Below are 17,851 nucleotides of genomic sequence, written 5' to 3'. Positions count from 1 at the left end.
AAGAGGAAATCAATCAAACAAGTCCACATCACACATTCATTAGAATAACACACATGAGATCCACAAGTATACAAGTGCAATCCAATGGAAATAGCACTAGGATAAGGTTCCTTTCAAATCCAAAGAAGATGAGGTCTTGGAGGTAGACAGATCTTTCCTAGAGTAGAGGCCTTGCATAGTGGTAACCCTATTATACCCTACCGCCAGCGTGTATGACGGTAGGAAAAGGGTCAAATCCGGATGTATTTTCAATCAAGGGTCAGATCGTACTAAACATTTAAAAAAAGTCAAAAGAGTGATTCCGGCCTCCAGACGACTTATCTTGGGCAATCGGATGAGTTCCCATCACGCCATATACTCCTCCCCTTCCTTGGATTTTGGGCACAAAAAATAGATGCTTACATACTGGTGCAACGTGGATGTGGTACAGTACTCTCTAAGCACAAAATTGAGAAGGTCCCAGCTCTTGGTTGACGGAGTCTACACTTCTCTAGTTACTGGAGCGCTGTCGAATAATGAATTATTTTGCCCTTATAATCTTCTTGGCAGAAAAAGGAATAATTGTTAATGATGTTTTAGGAAGGGGGATCAAATGCAAAAGGCTGAAACCCAGCCGGGACCGGAGGCGGCATAAGAACAGAAACGACTACTGAATCATCAACAGCAGAAAAGAGACGGTAGAAAAGCAGTTGCTGATTAAAAGGTTTAGTGTCTTGGAAATGCATACTTGGCTGACAAAATTCAATGGATGACTTCTAGTTGAAAGAGAAAAGAAAAAGACTTGTCTTTCTGGTTCATGCTGAAGAGTTTTCACTTACTACGCTGCACGATGACCTGAAGACCGGAATAACTGAGGGCAAGAAAGGAATTGGACAGTGGCGGCAAGCCGGCAACTCCAATTGCGGCGGCCTCACACCTACAGTTATGGGATTGTGGCACTTGATACCATAGTTCAAAACTTTCAGTTGCCTGATAAAAATGCAGGGGAAATTAGCTAGCTTAAAGAATTCAGTAGCTTCAAGAGATAAGACAAAATATTTTGGAATATCACACAACTTTTGGTGGTATTTCTGCAGAACTTGCAAGTGCCAGAATTCTCGAGAAGCATACAAGAAAATTTCGCCACTACTAAATATTTTCCCACCAATTATAAATTAAGATGTGCCATGAACTGCTGAAAACATATGTATCTCTTTGTAGACGAAACAGGTAAACTCATGTCCAATCAAATACAATGTTTGACATCCTATTCTGTCATGACGTATAGAGCAATACTTTAACCGTCCTTGGGACTCAAGACATGCTGACTACAATGAATCTTATTGTATAAAGCTCGAGTTAGAGGGTAACATTTGAGTTCTTATATAGAGGTGTTAGAACGCAAACGCTAGACATTGCTCAATACTAAATCTGAATGATAGCAGCCAACAGTAAGAAAATGTCTAATATAGATTGGATACTCATTGTCCTGATATCTGTACATTACATCACCAATGAATTGTCCTGGTGTGCCTATCAAGAAATAAGCATGCTGACATGGTAAACATCGTAAAACCAGATACAAATATTGCCATAGTGCATATAGTTACTAGACCACAATACTAAATAAATCAGCAAGAGGTAAACCTTGCAGGATCATTCTTTTGGTTCACATCCTTTCTTCATCGAAGGGATTTTATGAGGCCAGTTACCAATCACATTGTCAATCATCAAAAGATAAATAGCAGCATCATGCACAATGTAAACGATACCACAGGTAGACAGATTAAAAATAGGCAAACCTTGCAAGGTTATTCTTTCCAGATCACATCCTTCCTTCATCACAGGGAATTTAGGCCATCTACTTTTCGCCGTCGACCGCCAGCCCCGATGAGACGCATACGGAGGAAAGAGATGGAGCACCAGCAAACCAAACACCAGGCGAACGTCATAGCCTTGTAGGCATTGTGTGCCCAAGACAAGACATGCAAAACATGCGCTTGCGCTTGACAATGTGTCATGTCGGTCGAGGATGTTGCCCATGCCAACCCGAATCTAGATCTGACGCAATCCATCGCTGTCGTAGGGGGAAGGATATCTAATTTGCTGCCATCGGGCCACTAACCTTGTACCAGCATCAACCTATCCCACTTGTCGGCGCCGTCATGAGAGACGACAACTGCCAGACACAAAAAACATAAGGATTACGGGTCTGAACGAACGGCGAGAAGACAAGACCATCAACTTAGCGGTACCGTTGAAAAGTACGTCGCCGTTGTGAGGAAGAACATGATGCCACCTTATTCGATGTAGCACCAACCTCCCCAAATTGATGCTACTAGACAGAGCCAAAGCCCTAAATCAATGGAACAGTGGGAAGTGAAACAAGATCCCGCCCACTCCTTCAGCCGCCGGAGCAGCGGATAGAGAGGGGTGGAGATCAATGCTTCGCTGGCATTCAAAGAACCGCAGGAACTGTCACCTCTGTCTTAAGGAACAGAGCGAAGCGGTTTGCCGAAACTAAAGGAGAGAGTTGCACATACAACGGCAAAGAAAACAATTATCATAAAAAACCAAAAATTACACTAAGTTCCAAAGTATTAAAATTTTCACCATCATTCTAGCATCTTGGTTCCTTTACCGTCACCAAGTCACTTCACAAACGGTGTTGTTGTTATAGAAGTCGCCGAGGATGCTTCGGAGCTGCCGGGAGAGGATTTAGGGGACGAAAGTGCGGGGCGCGTGAATTCTGTGTAATTCATTTGCGCTAGGTGGCCGCAAGGGCGGTCACCTCATGCTTCATCTCCGTCTAAAGGCTCTCCCACAATGCGTTACCGCCTGTAGTCATGGATGATGTGGTGCAAGGGAGGAGGATGTGGAGCGGCTTGTGTTGTGGCATGAAGTAAGCCGGGTGTGGCCCTTTTTAAATGGTGGATTCTGGTGGCCTGGCATCCGGATGCATCAACGCGCGGCGCCGGAGTGGGTTTCTTGGCCGGCGAGCTTGCTTAATGGCGGCATAAGGACCAGGGCGGCGAGGCATTGAATGGGCGTGGTCAATATCTATCTTGTCCCATACAGTCACGCGTCTTTGGCATTGAACATGCATGGACAACGAGGACACGTCGGGGACGGCGCGCCGCTTCAATGCCGATACCGAGACGTCATGTCCGCTCTGTGAGCCGGCTTCAATGTGGAGCGTCCGCTTTATAGTCGCATGAATGCGAATAGCTGGCGTCGAATAGGGACACATACATGCAAGGGAGGACGGTTTTAGGTGGGCTAGGGTGATCAGAAGCGGGCGTGGCTGTTGTCCGGAAGCCCGCAAAACTGAGAGCAACTAATTGAGGAGCGCTCGTTCGGGAGCCTCCCCGAGGGTCACTTGGGGTGGGCTGAGAGCCAGCCACTTGGTGCGCTCAGCCTCCGTCATGTGTCGCGCTCTGGGCGCTTCTTCCTGATTTTATTCTATTTTTGCAAGCGTTTTTGGCTTTATAGAAGTTTCTTCGGGTGTTTACGGCTTTTCGATTTTCCAAGGCCTTTCTTAGCTTTTCAAAAAAACAATTTTTTTATTTTTTTGCGTGAAAAAACGCGTTTTTTCTTTGCAGGAGGCACGATTGTGCTTTTGCCAGAGGCACGTTTTTACTACGGCGAGAGGCACGGTCGTGCCCCTCAAAAACGAAAAAACGTGTTTTTTGTTTCAATGAGAGGGACGGTCTCGCTTTCGTGAGAGGCATGGTTTTGCTTCCGCGAGAGGCATGACCGTGCCTCTCGGAAACGGAAAAAAATATGTTTGAATTTTTTGCCCTTCCACGAGAGGCATGGTCGTGCCTCTCAGAAACGAAAAAACCACGGCCATGCCTTTGGGAAACGGGAAAAACACACTTTTTTCCTTTCGTGAGATGCCCGTTTTTTGCTTCCGCGAGAGCCGTGGCTCTCGAAAACAAAAAATAACATTTTTTTTCTTGCGTGAGAGGCACAATTTTGCTTTCACGAGAGGCATGAATTTGCTTCTACGAGCGTTCCTCTCGGAATCGGCTTTCAGAAAGGGAAAAAAATGCTCTCGGTGTGTTTTTTCATGAAAAAAGAAGTACGTCAAAACCTATGAACAGGAGATCTCGATTTGAAAGATCTCAACGCGAGGATCCAACGGTGAAAATGTTTCAAGATTTGGACGCACGGTTTAAGAGATAAAATGTTTTGAATAAACAGATCTGTGAAAAAAGGAAAAACTCACATGTTACGATGAGTCGCGCACAAGCAGCGCGTCACTTGTCGCAACCTAAGATGAAAATGATCTTTTAAAGGGATGCTCCTTAATTAGTGATTTCGTGCAAAGCTTCCATGACGTATGCGTGCTAGTTGAGGATCCGCGTTGGAGATGTCCTAAGCACAAAATTGACCAGGTCTCAGCTCCCAGCTATACGTTCTCTAATTCCTGGAGCGTTGTCGTTGTCTTTTTCTGTCTATAAAGTTTCTGTAGAAAAAGGAATAATAATTGTTAACAAATACTCCCTTAATTTTTTTTATGTAAGGTGTATTACTTTTGACACGGTGACCAAGACACATAATTATAAACAATTTAGGACAAAATTAACCTTGTCTAATTCGTTGATTAGTGGCAAGTAAATCATTTAGCCTAGGAAAGAAAGAGACACACGAAATCAGGAAAGATAGTTATCTTTTTTGTCTACAAGGGGAGATGCATGCAATCAAGTGAGAGATACTTTCTTTTTTCTGAATGGTCAAGAATAAAATTACGAGGAATTAGAACAAATACATCTTACATTATGAAATTTTATGAAAAAATAAATACACCCAATATAGGGGCGGAGCTGGAGCAAATGTTACCCTGATGCACCACTTTAACATGGTGTAAAATTTCAAGTAACGACAATAGTAAATAAAAGTGTGTTTTATAACTTATACCTGACATAATAGAAGACTAATTAAATACAAAATATAGCCATCAAATGCTTAGAATAACAAGGAAACAACAAATAAAATTACTTGAAAATGATGTCTTCCATTTCGAAACTCCAAAATACGTCATTAGATACTAAGATTGAATATCCTACAATATAAAAAGAATAAAATTAAATTTTCCAGTGGAACAAAGAAGAATGGTGAAATGAAAATATTTAAGTAGCTAAATTCAAGCCGGGCTCTTAATTCTTGAAACCAATATTTTTAGTCCCAAACTCTCAAATATTTAAAAATTATTTTCTCTTAGCTGGCAATGTTCATTAGCCAAGTACTTTCTTCTTACCGAATATTTCAAATTAGGATGTTCATGTTTTATCAATTTCCTTTTGCCCTTATCAAAATGGATCTCCTCTTCCCAATTCAATTCTTTCGGAGATCTCGTGATAATGCTTTACTTTTGAATAAGGACATGCCCATGGTATATGTAAATTTGACTAGCAAAATTCCACGTGGGACATGAAAAATTTGACAACTACAAATTCCAATGCCTATGTTCGGCCAAAACCCATTGATTTAAATGGAGTCGTAGCAGCCAAACGTGGGCTGCCCAGAACATTTACTATGCAAAGGAAAACGAAAGGACAGATGTATATATGCCAGGCAGTGAATATATCCTTTGCCTTTTTTTGGAATCTATTGACTGCAAATTCATACAAATAATTATAAGGATTGAGAATAATTATTGAAAAGAATTAGACAAGAGGCAAGGGCGTTACCCAGACAGAACTAGAATTGGCTGCAATCTGAAGTGTAGACGAAGGATTGGACAAAGTAGATCACGTTCTTGCCGAGATCGATTCACGAAGCCGGCGTAGTCGCGTCGATCGGCACGGCCACTCCTGCGCATGGCGTAGCCTCGATCGGCCGCTCCCACTTGGCGGCGAGGAGTGGGGATTGGAAACCGCTGCGTGGCTGCGCACAGGGAGAGGCCATACTAAGCGTACGACCCAATTGTGGGCTGTGGGCTGTGGACGTGTGCGGGATGCACCACTTCACCTCAACCCTGATGCCCAAGCCTTTTTCAGTATGACATGTACTAGTAAATATGAAATTGGACCCGTATTCCTGTGCCTCGGGGTCGGCCCATTGGGCTCCGGCCCTGCCCAATATAAAGAAACGGAGGGAGTATGAACTAAAAAGGTGAGCTGCTTTTCACTATGGAAAGCAGGAATCAAATGCAAAAGGGCTGAAACCCAGCCAGGACCGGAAGGCAAAAAAGAAGGGGAAACGACTACGGACTACTGAATCATCATCAATAGCAGAAAAGAAACGATAGAAAAGTAGTTGTTGATTAGTAAAAGGTTTAGGAACTTCGAAATACATACTTGGCTGAGAAAAATCAATAGCAGAAACGACTACGGACTACGGACTACTGAATCATCATCAATAGCAGAAAAGAAACGATAGAAAAGTAGTTGTTGATTACTAAAAGGTTTAGTGTCTTCGAAATACATACTTGGCTGAGAAAAATCAATGGAGGAAATCTCTTTAACTTAAAGAGAAAAGAAAAAATCAGTCTGTTTCGTTCACTATGAAGAGTTCTCGGTTACTACGTTACACGACGACCTGGAGACCGGAATAACTGAGGGCAAGAAGAAAAAAACAGGACAGCGGCAGCCTCTTTTATTCTTGCGATAGTAATCCGGGGCATGATGGAGAAAGGGATGTGGCCAAGAACATAAGCATCGCGTTCATGCAATAGTATTTCGTAATTATAAGAGATAAGCATTGCATAGGATGCCAATGCCTTGGAAGATGAAAAAATTCAGAGATGCATGAATCTCTGAATCTGTTTTGCCCACCATGTCCAGCTAGCTCAGCAACTCAGGCCTCCCTGGGATGGCAGTGCAGGAAAGCATCCTGCTCCTAACGCTTACAGGTCGCCGTCAATCGTGTGGTGGCATGAGCAAGCCAGCCGGCGCATGGCAACATTATTCGGCCCGGAACCACGCGACGCGAGCCTGGCAAATCCAGCCCGTTGGAAAACGACTCTTCTCATCATCTGAACTGAACCAGTGTTACCAGTCTCGGCGTAGTTCTGTATTGTTTCTCCAGTTTGCAGTAGCTTCAGACACAGTTTAACAGCACGAGCTGTTGCCTCGTGGATCAAATTCAGACCCGACGTTTCAGTATGGTAGATGCGCCCTGTGCCAATCTTGTAAAAGATTCATGATCCTGCACATGTTTTTCCTCTGAGCCTACCAACGTTCCAGAGTCCCTGCTAACTGTAAATTGGCTGCTCTGGTTTGTAGAAGAAACAGAGGTGCTCTCCCAAAGGCTGGTTCATGTACGGCTGCTTTCGCAAAGACCCAGTACTGCCCTTTACTCCAAGAGAATAAATCAAGTCTCAGGCCACATGTAAAACGCAATACTTTATCATTGAGACTCAAGACAGAATGACTACGAAGATTCTGAGGGTCTAAAGCTCGAGTTACAGGGTAACATTTTATATCAATGTGTTAGAAAGTAAACGATAGACATTGCTTAAAGTATAATATGGATTCGAAACTCATTGTCCCAATATATAATGAATTATCTGGCAACTAGGTAATTAGACCACAATACTAAACAAATCAGCAATAGATAAACTTTACAGAATCATTCTTGTGGTTCGACCCCTCATTCACCGCAAGGATTTTAAGAGGCCAGTACCCATCCCATCGTTAATCGTCAAAAAGATATATAGTAGCATCATGTATTTTGTAGACCAGATCGCAACTAGACAGATCAAAAGAAGCCAAAGCTTGCAGGTTTATTCTTTCAGATCACATCCTTACTTTACTTCATCACAGGAAATTTTGGAGGCCAAATCATCATAAAGGGGCTGACAGAATACAAGCATTCATCCTCTTTTGTTATCTCGTAAACTTTCTTTAACGCCTTGGATTTGATATCTAAAAGGTAGAGGACACTGTCTACTGTCTCGATGAAAACAAACTCAGAGTTGAACCCAATGACTGCATGTACCCCAAAGAAATAATCATCAGACTCCTCAAACGTGTGAATTGGCATCATATGATTACCGAAAATCTCACGCAAACAAATGGTATTCACAAGGAACCAGTTGGTGACGCCATTGCCATCAATCCTGTGGAGCCAAATGCGAATCTGAAAGTCCTTCACATGGGGCAGATGAACCCCAGAATCATCTGCGGGAGGTTGACTAACGAAGAAGACAGGGACACAAGATCTAGCATGAATAACTTTTCTACTATCTCGCTCACAGCGGCCAGATTATAGATCTTCCCATCACCAATCAAACTAGGGAATTGCAGCGAGAGTTCACTGATTTCAGTTACAATCGAAAAATATATGGCCCAGATATCATCTCGTAACGCATACACACGCACAACTGTCTGCTGCCCTTTAGAGCCCAGCGCCAAGTAGATGAAGGACAGGCCATCGCCTCCACCGTTGAGGATGGTCGCATGCTCGTAGTATGTGAAACCATCCTGCAGAAGGCTGGTCTCGGGATCTGGTGGCAGGATGGTCGTACATCTCGCAGGGTACAGGGGGCAGCGCACGATTTGTTTGGGTTCGTTGGTGTCCACGAAGGATGTGAGGAGGAGGAGGTCGTTCCAGCAATCCACGTACCGCAATCTCGGGGGGCTGTCGCTGCCCAAGGTGCCCAAATCGAAGTTAGCGCGGCGGACGACGCCGGCGAGCTCTGGGGGCTGAGGCATCGGCACGAAAAACGGGGGCTTGCTGCCCGTTGTGCAGACGTAGAAGCCGAGCAGGCTGGGTGGGTGGAGATCGCGGAAGCGGCGGAGGAACACGGGGTCGGAGGCGAGGCGGAGCCAACGTTTCAGACGAGAGCGGCGCAGATGAGGCAGGTTGGGAAGGCGACGCGGAGGAGGATCTCGCCGAGTAGATCGTCGTCGTTGAGAACGGCCGAGGTGGCGGCTGCGGCCGGCGGCGGCGGTTGCGGAGTCTCGAAACTATCCATGTTTTGGTGATGCAACTTGGCCCAAGAAAAAAAAGAAGGGGACTGGGGTTTTATGTTTTGCCAATGGGGTTTCTTACATAAAACACCCGTACGTGTTTTATTTGTACTCGTATTTATTTATTATTACAATATTACAAAGAGTTCTTTTACCGCACACATACTATATATTACCTGATCGCAAAAAAAAAGATATTACCTATCTTCCTTCCGGAGATAGCTTTCCGCCGCTAGGGACTCGCGCTCCGCCGCCGTTCTCCGGCGGCTTCCCTCCGTCGGTCGTCGACAGTGAAGGGGGTCGCCCGATTCACGCGTGTGGATAGTTTTAGACCAAAGTAGCTTAGTTTTTTAGGCTGTTCATCGTCTTGGCTTTGGCGGGGGCGATGATGGTGCTGAATACTTTTTTTTAGATCCTACTCCGATGAGACAATTGGTACTATCGTTGGGGGTGGACTTGGAATCTACTCTATTCAAGCAAGGATGATGTGGCGGTGGAGGCATATTTATGATGGACATGTGTCTTCGGGCTCTGCCGTTGCGACGACGTCTGTTCCAGCGTCGGCGAGAGTTTGGGAGGTAGTCTAGGAGTGTTGGGAAACGTAGGATGCATTTTAAAAAAATTTCCCACGCTCACGCAAGATCTATCTAGGAGATGCATAGTAACGAGGGGGAGAGTGTGTCTACGTACCCTCGTAGACCGCAAACAGGAAGCGTTTCACAACGCTGTTGATATAGTCGAACTTTCTTCGAGCTCCACCGATCGAGTACCGAACGTACGGCACCTCCGAGTTCTGCACACGTTCAGCACGATGACATCCCTCACCTTCTTGATTCAGCAAGGTGTTGAGAAACTAGATGAGTTCCATCAACACTATGGCGTGGTGACAGTGATGGTGAAGTTATCCGCATAGGGCTTCGCCTAAGCACTACGAAGATATGACCGGAGACGTAACTGTGGAGGGGAGTGCTGCACACGGCTAACGATTGTTGTTGTGTGTTCTAGGCACCCCCCTCCCCACGTATATATAGGTGGGAGGGGGAGGGCAGCAGCAACGGTGCGCCCCAAGTAGGAGGAATCCTACTTGGGATCCTCCCCAATTCTGCCTCTTCCCTTTCCATATTTGTCGGAGGGGGAAAAGGGAAGAGGAATTAGAGAAGGAAAGGGGGGGGGCTCCCTCTTTCCCTTCTCCCACTCGGCCTCCTTCCTTGGGGGGAGGGGGGCACCCCTTGTGGGCTGGTGTGCTCCCATCTTATGGCCCATGTGGCCCATATATTTCCCCCGGGGATTCCGGTAGCCCCCAGTACTTCGATAATTACGTGATACTCCGGAACACTTCCGGTGTCCGAATACTATCATCCTATATATCAATCTTTATCTCTCGACCATTTCAAGACTCTTCGTCATGTCCGTTATCTCATCCGGGACTCCGAACAACATTCGGTCACCAAATCACATAACTCATATAACACAAAATCGTCATCGAACGTTAAGCGTGCGGACCCTATGGGTTCGAGAACTATGTAGACATGACCTAGACACCTCTCTGGTCAATAACCAATAGCGGAACTTGGATGCTCATATTGGCTCCTACATATTCTACGAAGATCTTTATCGGTCGAACCGTTATGACAACATACGTTATTTCTTTTGTCCATCGGTATGTTACTTGCCCGAGATTCGATCGTCGGTATCTACATACCTAGTTCAATCTCGTTACCGGAAAGTCTATTTACTTGTTCCTAATACATCATCCTGCAACTAACTCATTAGTCACTTTGCTTGCAAGTCTTCTTATGATGTGCATTACTGAGAGGGCCCAGAGATACCTCTCTGGTACTCGGAGTGACAAATCCTAATTTCGATCTATGCCAACCCAACAAACACCTTCGGAGATACCCGTAGAGCATCTTTATGATCACCCAGTTACGTTGTGACGTTTGAAGCACACAAGGCATTCCTCCGGTATTTCGGGAGCTGCATAATCTCATAGTCGAAGAAATATGTATTTGACATTAAGAAAGCAACAGCAATAAAACTATACGATCAATATGCCAAGCTAACGGATGGGTCTTGTCCATCACATCATTCTCCTAATGATGTGATCCCGTTATCAAATGACAAGTCGTGTCCATGGTCAGGAAACCTTAACCATCTTTGATCAACGAGCTAGTCAAGTAGAGGCTCACTAGGGACACAAAGTTTGTATATGTATTCACACATGTATTTAGATTTCCGATCAATACAATTCCAGCATCAATAATAAACATTTATCATGAATAAGGAAATATAAAATAACAACTTTATTATTGCCTCTAGGGAATATTTCCTTCAGTCTCCCACTTGCACTAGAGTCAATAATCTAGATTACATTGTGATGATTCTAACACCCATGGAGTCTTGGTGCTGATCATGTTTTGCTCGTGGAAGAGGCTTAGTCAGCGGGTCTGCTACATTCAGATCTGTATGTATTTTGCAAGTCTCTATGTCTCCCTCCTTGACTTGATCATGGATGGAGTTGAAGTGTCTCTTGATGTGTTTGGTTCTTTTGTGAAATCTGGATTCCTTCGCTAAGGCAATTGCTCCAGTATTGTCACAAAATATTTTCATTGGACCTGATGCACTAGGTATTACACCTAAATCGGATATGAAATCCTTCATCCAGACTCCTTCATTTGCTGCTTCCGAAGCAGCTATGTACTCCGCTTCACATGTAGATCCCGCCACGATGCTCTGCTTGGAACTGTACCAACTGACAGCTCCACCATTCAATATAAATATGTATCCGGTTTGTGACTTAGAGTCATCCGGATCAGTGTCAAACCTAGCATTGATGTAACCATTTACGATGAGCTCTTTGTCACCTCCATAAACGAGAAACATATCCTTGGTCCTTTTTAGGTACTTCGGGATGTTCTTGACCGTTGTCTCACTAGTAGAAAACAGGGCTTCCGTTCAGGCCTGGCCAGCCCATTAGTCCCGGTTCTGCACAAACCGGGACCCATGGGGTGCATTAGTCCCGGTTCGTGAGCCCAGGGAACCGGCCGGGGCCTCGTGGGCATTAGTCCCGGTTCGTTTCGACCCATTTGTCCCGGTTCTAGGCACGAACCGGGACCAATGGGCCTTGCTCCTGGCCCACAGCCATTGGTCCCAGTTCGTGGCTCGAACCGGGACAGAAAGGGGAGCTTTAGTCCTAGTTCCAGCCACGAACCGGGACAAATGAGTTGCCTATATATACCCCATCACTGCAGCAGAGCACTCCACAGTGCTCTGTTTTTTGCTGGCCGGCGAGGGGGAGGGCATTGGGTGCTCTAGCTCACCCCTATGCACATGAGGTGTTCGATGAAATGCCCGAGCCACACTAGTTAAGCTTTCTCCTCTCGAAGCTCGACCTCTGAGCTCCATTTTCCCCGAGATTTGTCTAGGTTTATATTAGCGGTCCGTCACGCCCCGTCGCCGTCTTCACCGCCGTCGATCGCCCGCGCCGATCTCGTCGCCGGCACCACCGTGGTGAGCCTCTTATTCTTATCTTCTTTCTGAAAGAAAAAAAATTCTTACTTTACATAGATACTTGTCTAATTTTCTTACTTTTGACACACATAATTATATATAATGCACGAAGATGAACTGACAATGGATGTACGGTGACAGACACACCTCCGAGTACATTAAGGGCGTGCATGATTTTCTCGAAGTGGCTGAGGCAAACAAGCAGAATGGTTTTATATGTTGTCCATGCCCTAAATGTGGGGATACGAAGGCTTACTCTGACCGGAAAATCCTTCACACCCACCTGCTCTACAAGGGTTTCATGCCACACTATAATGTTTGGACGAGGCACGGAGAAATAGGGGTTATGATGGAAGACGGCGAAGAAGAAGAGGACGATGACAACTGTGTGCCCCCTGAATACGGTGATGCTGCAATGGGGGAAGTTGCTAAAGATCAACAGGAACCAGACGATGTGCCCGATGATGATGATCTCCGCCGGGTCATTGTCAATGCAAGGACGCAATGCGAAAGTCAAAAGGAGAGGCTAAAGTTCGATCGCATGTTAGAGGATCACAAAAAAGGGTTGTACCCCAATTGCGAAGATGGCAACACAAAGCTCGGTACTGTACTGGAATTGCTGCAGTGGAAGGCAGAGAATGCTGTGCCTGACAACGGATTTGAGAAGCTACTGAAAATATTGAAGAAGAAGCTTCCAATGGATAATGAATTGCCCGACAGTATGTATGCAACAAAGAAGGCCACATGCCCTCTAGGATTGGAGGTGCAGAAGATACATGCATGCCCTAATGACTTCATCCTCTACCGCGGTGCGTACAAGGATTTGAACGCATGCCCGGTATGCGGTGCATTGCGGGATAAGATCAGACGAGATGACCCTGGTGATGTTGATGGCGAGCCCCCAGGAAGAGGGTTCCTGCCAAGGTGATGTGGTATGCTCCTATATATAATACCACGGTTAAAACGACTGTTCAGAAACAAAGAGCATGCCAAGTTGATGCGATGGCACAGTGAGGACCGTAAGAAAGATGGGAAGTTGAGAAGACCCGCCGACGGTCACAGTGGAGAAAAATCGAGAGTACTGGTCTGAGTTTGCAGGTGACCCAAGGAACGTATGGTTTGCTTTAAGCGCGTATGGCATTAATCCTTTTGGGGAGCAGAGCAGCAATCATAGCACCTGGCCCGTGACTCTATGTATGTATAACCTTCCTCCTTGGATGCGCATGAAGCGAAAGTTCATTATGATGCCAGTTCTCATACAAGGCCCTAAGCAACCCGGCAACGACATTGATGTGTACCTAAGGCCATTAGTTGAAGAACTTTTACAGCTGTGGAATGGAAACGGTGTAAGTGCGTGGGATGAGCACAGACAAGAGGAATTTAACCTGCACACGTTGCTGTTTGTAACCATCAACTATTGGCCCGCTCTCAGTAACCTTTTAGGACAGACAAACAAGGGATACCATGCATGCACACACTATTTAGCTGATATCGAAAGTATATACTTGGACAAATGCAGGAAGAATGTGTACCTGGGCCACCGTTGATTTCTTCCGACCAACCATCAATGTCGAAAGAAAGGCAAGCATTTCAAAGGCGAGGCAGATCACCGGAAGAAGCCCGCCATGCGTACCGGTGATCACGTACTTGCTATGACCAATGATTTACACATAATCTTTGGAAAGGGTCCCGGCGGACTAGCTGTTCCGAATGACGCTGAGGGACGCGCACCCATGTGGAAGAAGAAATTTATATTTTGGGACCTACCCTACTGGAAGGACCTAGAGGTCCGCTCTTCGATCGAAGCACATGACGAAGAACCTTTGCATGAACCTGCTAGGCTTCTTGGGCGTGTATGGGAAGACAAAAGATACAACTGAGGCACGGGAGGACCTGCAACGTTTGCATGAAAAATATGGCATGCCTCCAAAGCAGTATGAAGGTCCTGCCAGCTACGCTCTTACCAAAGAAGAGAAGGAAATCTTCTTTGAATGCCTGCTTAGTATGAAGGTCCCGACTGGCTTCTCATTGAATATAAAGGGAATAATAAATATGCCAGAGAAAAAGTTCCAGAACCTAAAGTCTCATGACTTCCACGTGATTATGAAGCAACTGCTTCCGATTGCATTGAGGGGCCTTCTACCGGAAAATGTCCGATTAGCCATTGTGAAGCTATGTGCATTCCTCAATGCAATCTCTCAGAAGGTGATCGATCCAGAAATCGTACCAAGGCTAAGGAGTGATGTGGCGCAATGTCTTGTCAGTTTCGAGCTGGTGTTCCCACCATCCTTCTTCAATATCATGACACACGTCCTAGTTCATCTAGTCAACGAGATTGTCATTCTAGGGCCCGTATTTCTACACAATATGTTCCCCTTTGAGAGGTTCATGGGAGTCCTAAAGAAATATGTCTGTAACCGCGCTAGGCCAGAAGGAAGCATCTCCATGGGCCATCAAGCAGAGGATGTCATTGGGTTTTGTGTTGACTTCATTCCTGGCCTTAAGAAGACAGGTCTCCCTAAATTGCGGTATGAGGGGAGACTGACTAGAAAAGGCATGCTTGGAGGGGACTCCATAATATGCAGGGACGGATATTCTTTGTCTCAAGCACACTACACAGTTCTACAGAACTCTACCTTGGTGACCCCGTATGTCGATGAACACAAGAACAGTCTGCGCTCCAAACACCCGGAGCAGTGCGATGACTGGATTACATGTGAACACATCAGGACTTTCAGCAGTTGGTTGGAAACACGTCTCAGAGGTGACAACACTGTTTGTGATGAGCTGTACTCTTTGTCCAGGGGACCATCTTCGACTGTATAGACTTACAAAGGATATGAGATAAATGGGAATACATTTTACACGATCACCCAAGATCAAAAGAGCACCAACCAAAACAGCGGTGTCCGCTTTGATGCAGCAATCGAGAGGGGAAAGGACACATATTATGGTTACATAGTTGACATATGGGAACTTGACTACGGACATGATTTTAAGGTCCCTTTGTTTAAGTGCAAATGGGTCAATCTGTCAGGAGGCGGGGTACAGGTAGACCCATGGTACGGAATGACAACAATGGATCTGAACAATCTTGGGTACACTGACGAACCGTTCTTCCTAGCCAATGATGTGGCACAGGTTATCTATGTGAAGGACATGTCTACCAAACCAAGAAAAAGAAAAGATAAGGAAGCGAATACATCATACGATGAGCCAAAGCGCCACATAGTTCTTTCAAGAAAAAGGGACATCGTGGGAGTGGAGGGCAAGACAGACATGTCTGAAGATTATGAAAAGTTTCATGAAATTCCTCCCTTCAAAGTCAAGGCTGACCCAAGCATCCTGATAAACGATGAAGATTATCCATGGTTACGGCGCAATAAGCAAAGGACACAAGCGAAGAAAAAGTGAAGACTTTCTCTCCACAACTATTATGATGATACCATGCCAACTTTCAACCTTTTCAGAGTTCATTTGAAATGCTTCTCAATTTCAGGGTCTTATAGCTCAAAATAATCAGTAAATGCATGAAAAATAACAAATGAAGTCAGAAAGGGTTGAAAATTGATGATTGTGCTTTGAATGGTGCATTTTGAAGACACAAAAAGTCAGGAGTTCAAATAAGTTGGTGCCACCAACCGGGACCAAAGGCCTCTGCTTCCCGCCCTTTGGGCTGCTGAAAAGAGACCTTTGGTCCCGGTTGGTGGCACGAACCGAGACCAAATGTGGGTATTCGTCCCAGTTCCTGCCTTAAACCGGGACCAATGCTGTGTGTATATAAGCAACACTTGTCAAATTTTTCATTTAGTTCTTCAATCTGCCTCTCCGTGCCCTGCCTCTCTGCCACCGAACGCCTCGACACTGACGAACACCTCGACGCCGCCAGGCTGCCGGACCTCGACGCCGACACCGTGGTCGCGCCCTGCCTGCCCCGACGCCGCCACGCCCCTGCCCTGCCCCGACGCCGACGTCGTGCGCCCCTGCCCTGCCCTGACGCCGACGCTGTGCGCCCCTGCCTTGCCCCGACGCAGTCGCGCCCCTACCCTGCCCCGACGACGCCACCGTGCGCCCCTTCCTCGACCTCTACACCAACGCCGCCGCGCCCTTGCCCTGCCCCGACGCTGCACCACGCCCCTGCCCTGCCGTCAACGCCGCCGCACCACTGCTCGCCGGACAGGCCGGTACTCCCTCCTCCCTCCCACCCCTCTCCTTTGTCCTTCCTCCATGTATGTGATGATGGTGAAGTTGGTTCAGTGCAAAGTTTCAGAAAATTGCATGTTTTCAGCCATGTCCACAAGGTGTTTGATGAAATGCCAGGGCTAGTTAGGGAACTTTATTTTATGTGAAACTTGGCAGGATGATGTCTCCTTGGATGTTAGTGAAGATGGTCAAGTTGGTTTGATAAAAGGAAAAACTTGTTAGTGCAAGTTTTATTAAAATTTAGTGCTGGACAAAAACTACATGATTTTTTGGTGGACTTGCTAGATGAAACTGGGGCTGCCCTTCTGGACTTAAGCGTTTAGTAGGAAGGACTACAAGATGTAAAAAATTCAGAATTTTTTTAGCAAGCAAAAATAGGGTTGTAGTTCAATGCCAAGATTGGACCAAAATTGAAAAATGGAAGTTGTGCTCAAAATTTTCAAATGACCAAAGTAGGTTTTTGAATAAAAATGATCTATAGGCATCAGAGGACTTGTCAAATATTTTCTGGCATTTGAAAAGAATTATTTCTAATAGTTCTAGTGCAAAAAGGTCATTCTAGAGTTTGAAAATACTAATAAAAGATTTTTTTCAGGCCAAATCATTAAAAAAAATAACTACTACTGATGTTTTTGTTCATAGCATTTTTTTGTCCATATATGTATGCATGAATGGATGGATGGATGGATATGGATGTATATACAAAATATTCATATATGATGTTTTTTTTGTTCATAGCAATTTTTTCCATGTATGTATAATTTATGTATGTATGTTCATATATGCAAAAGTTACATTTAAGAAAAAATAAGAAAATGTATGTATGTTCATATGCAAAGAATATGCAAAAGATAGATTTTTTATGTTGATAGAATTTTTATGATTTTTTCTTGTTCATAGAATTTTCTTTGTCAATTTATGTATATGTTCATATTGTCTATGTATAGGAAAATTGTGTATGATCAAAGTCATTTATGTATATATGTTCATATTTAGAAGAAAAAGAAGGAAAAGAAAAAGAAAATAAGAAGAGGAAGAAAGGAGAAGAAGAAGAACAAGAGGAGAGGAAGAAGAGGAGAAATAAATAAGAAGATGAAAATAAGAAAAAGAAGAGGAGAAGAAGAAAAATATTCTATTAATATTTTTCTTCTTCTCCTCTATTCCTTTCTTCTTCTCCTCTTTTCTTTCTTCTTTTTTTCTTCGATCTTCTGCTCTATTCCTTTCTTTTTCTCCTCTTT

The 17,851-nt window shown here is 44.9% G+C and overlaps 1 long non-coding RNA gene and 1 pseudogene across 1 annotated transcript; both read right to left on the bottom strand.

Annotated features, from left to right (window-relative positions):
* Nucleotides 1-4,826: 4,826 nt before the first annotated feature.
* LOC147961617 (uncharacterized) lies at nucleotides 4,827-6,157 on the bottom strand. The gene is made up of 2 exons (XR_015610759.1): nucleotides 5,676-6,157; nucleotides 4,827-5,047 (listed from the first exon to the last, which is right to left on the bottom strand). It is a non-coding gene; the product is annotated as an uncharacterized LOC147961617 (long non-coding RNA).
* Nucleotides 6,158-7,737: 1,580 nt separating this feature from the next.
* Nucleotides 7,738-9,040, bottom strand: LOC147961616 (uncharacterized; annotated as a pseudogene).
* Between the last annotated feature and the right edge of the window lie 8,811 nt (nucleotides 9,041-17,851).

Source organism: Triticum urartu, chromosome 7A (genome assembly GCF_056163025.1).
Source record: "Triticum urartu cultivar PI428250 chromosome 7A, HENAU_Tu73, whole genome shotgun sequence".
In the NCBI taxonomy this organism is placed as follows: Eukaryota; Viridiplantae; Streptophyta; class Magnoliopsida; order Poales; family Poaceae; genus Triticum; species Triticum urartu.
The sequence above is the reverse complement of the archived record's forward strand: the minus strand, read 5'-3'. Positions and strand labels throughout refer to the sequence as shown.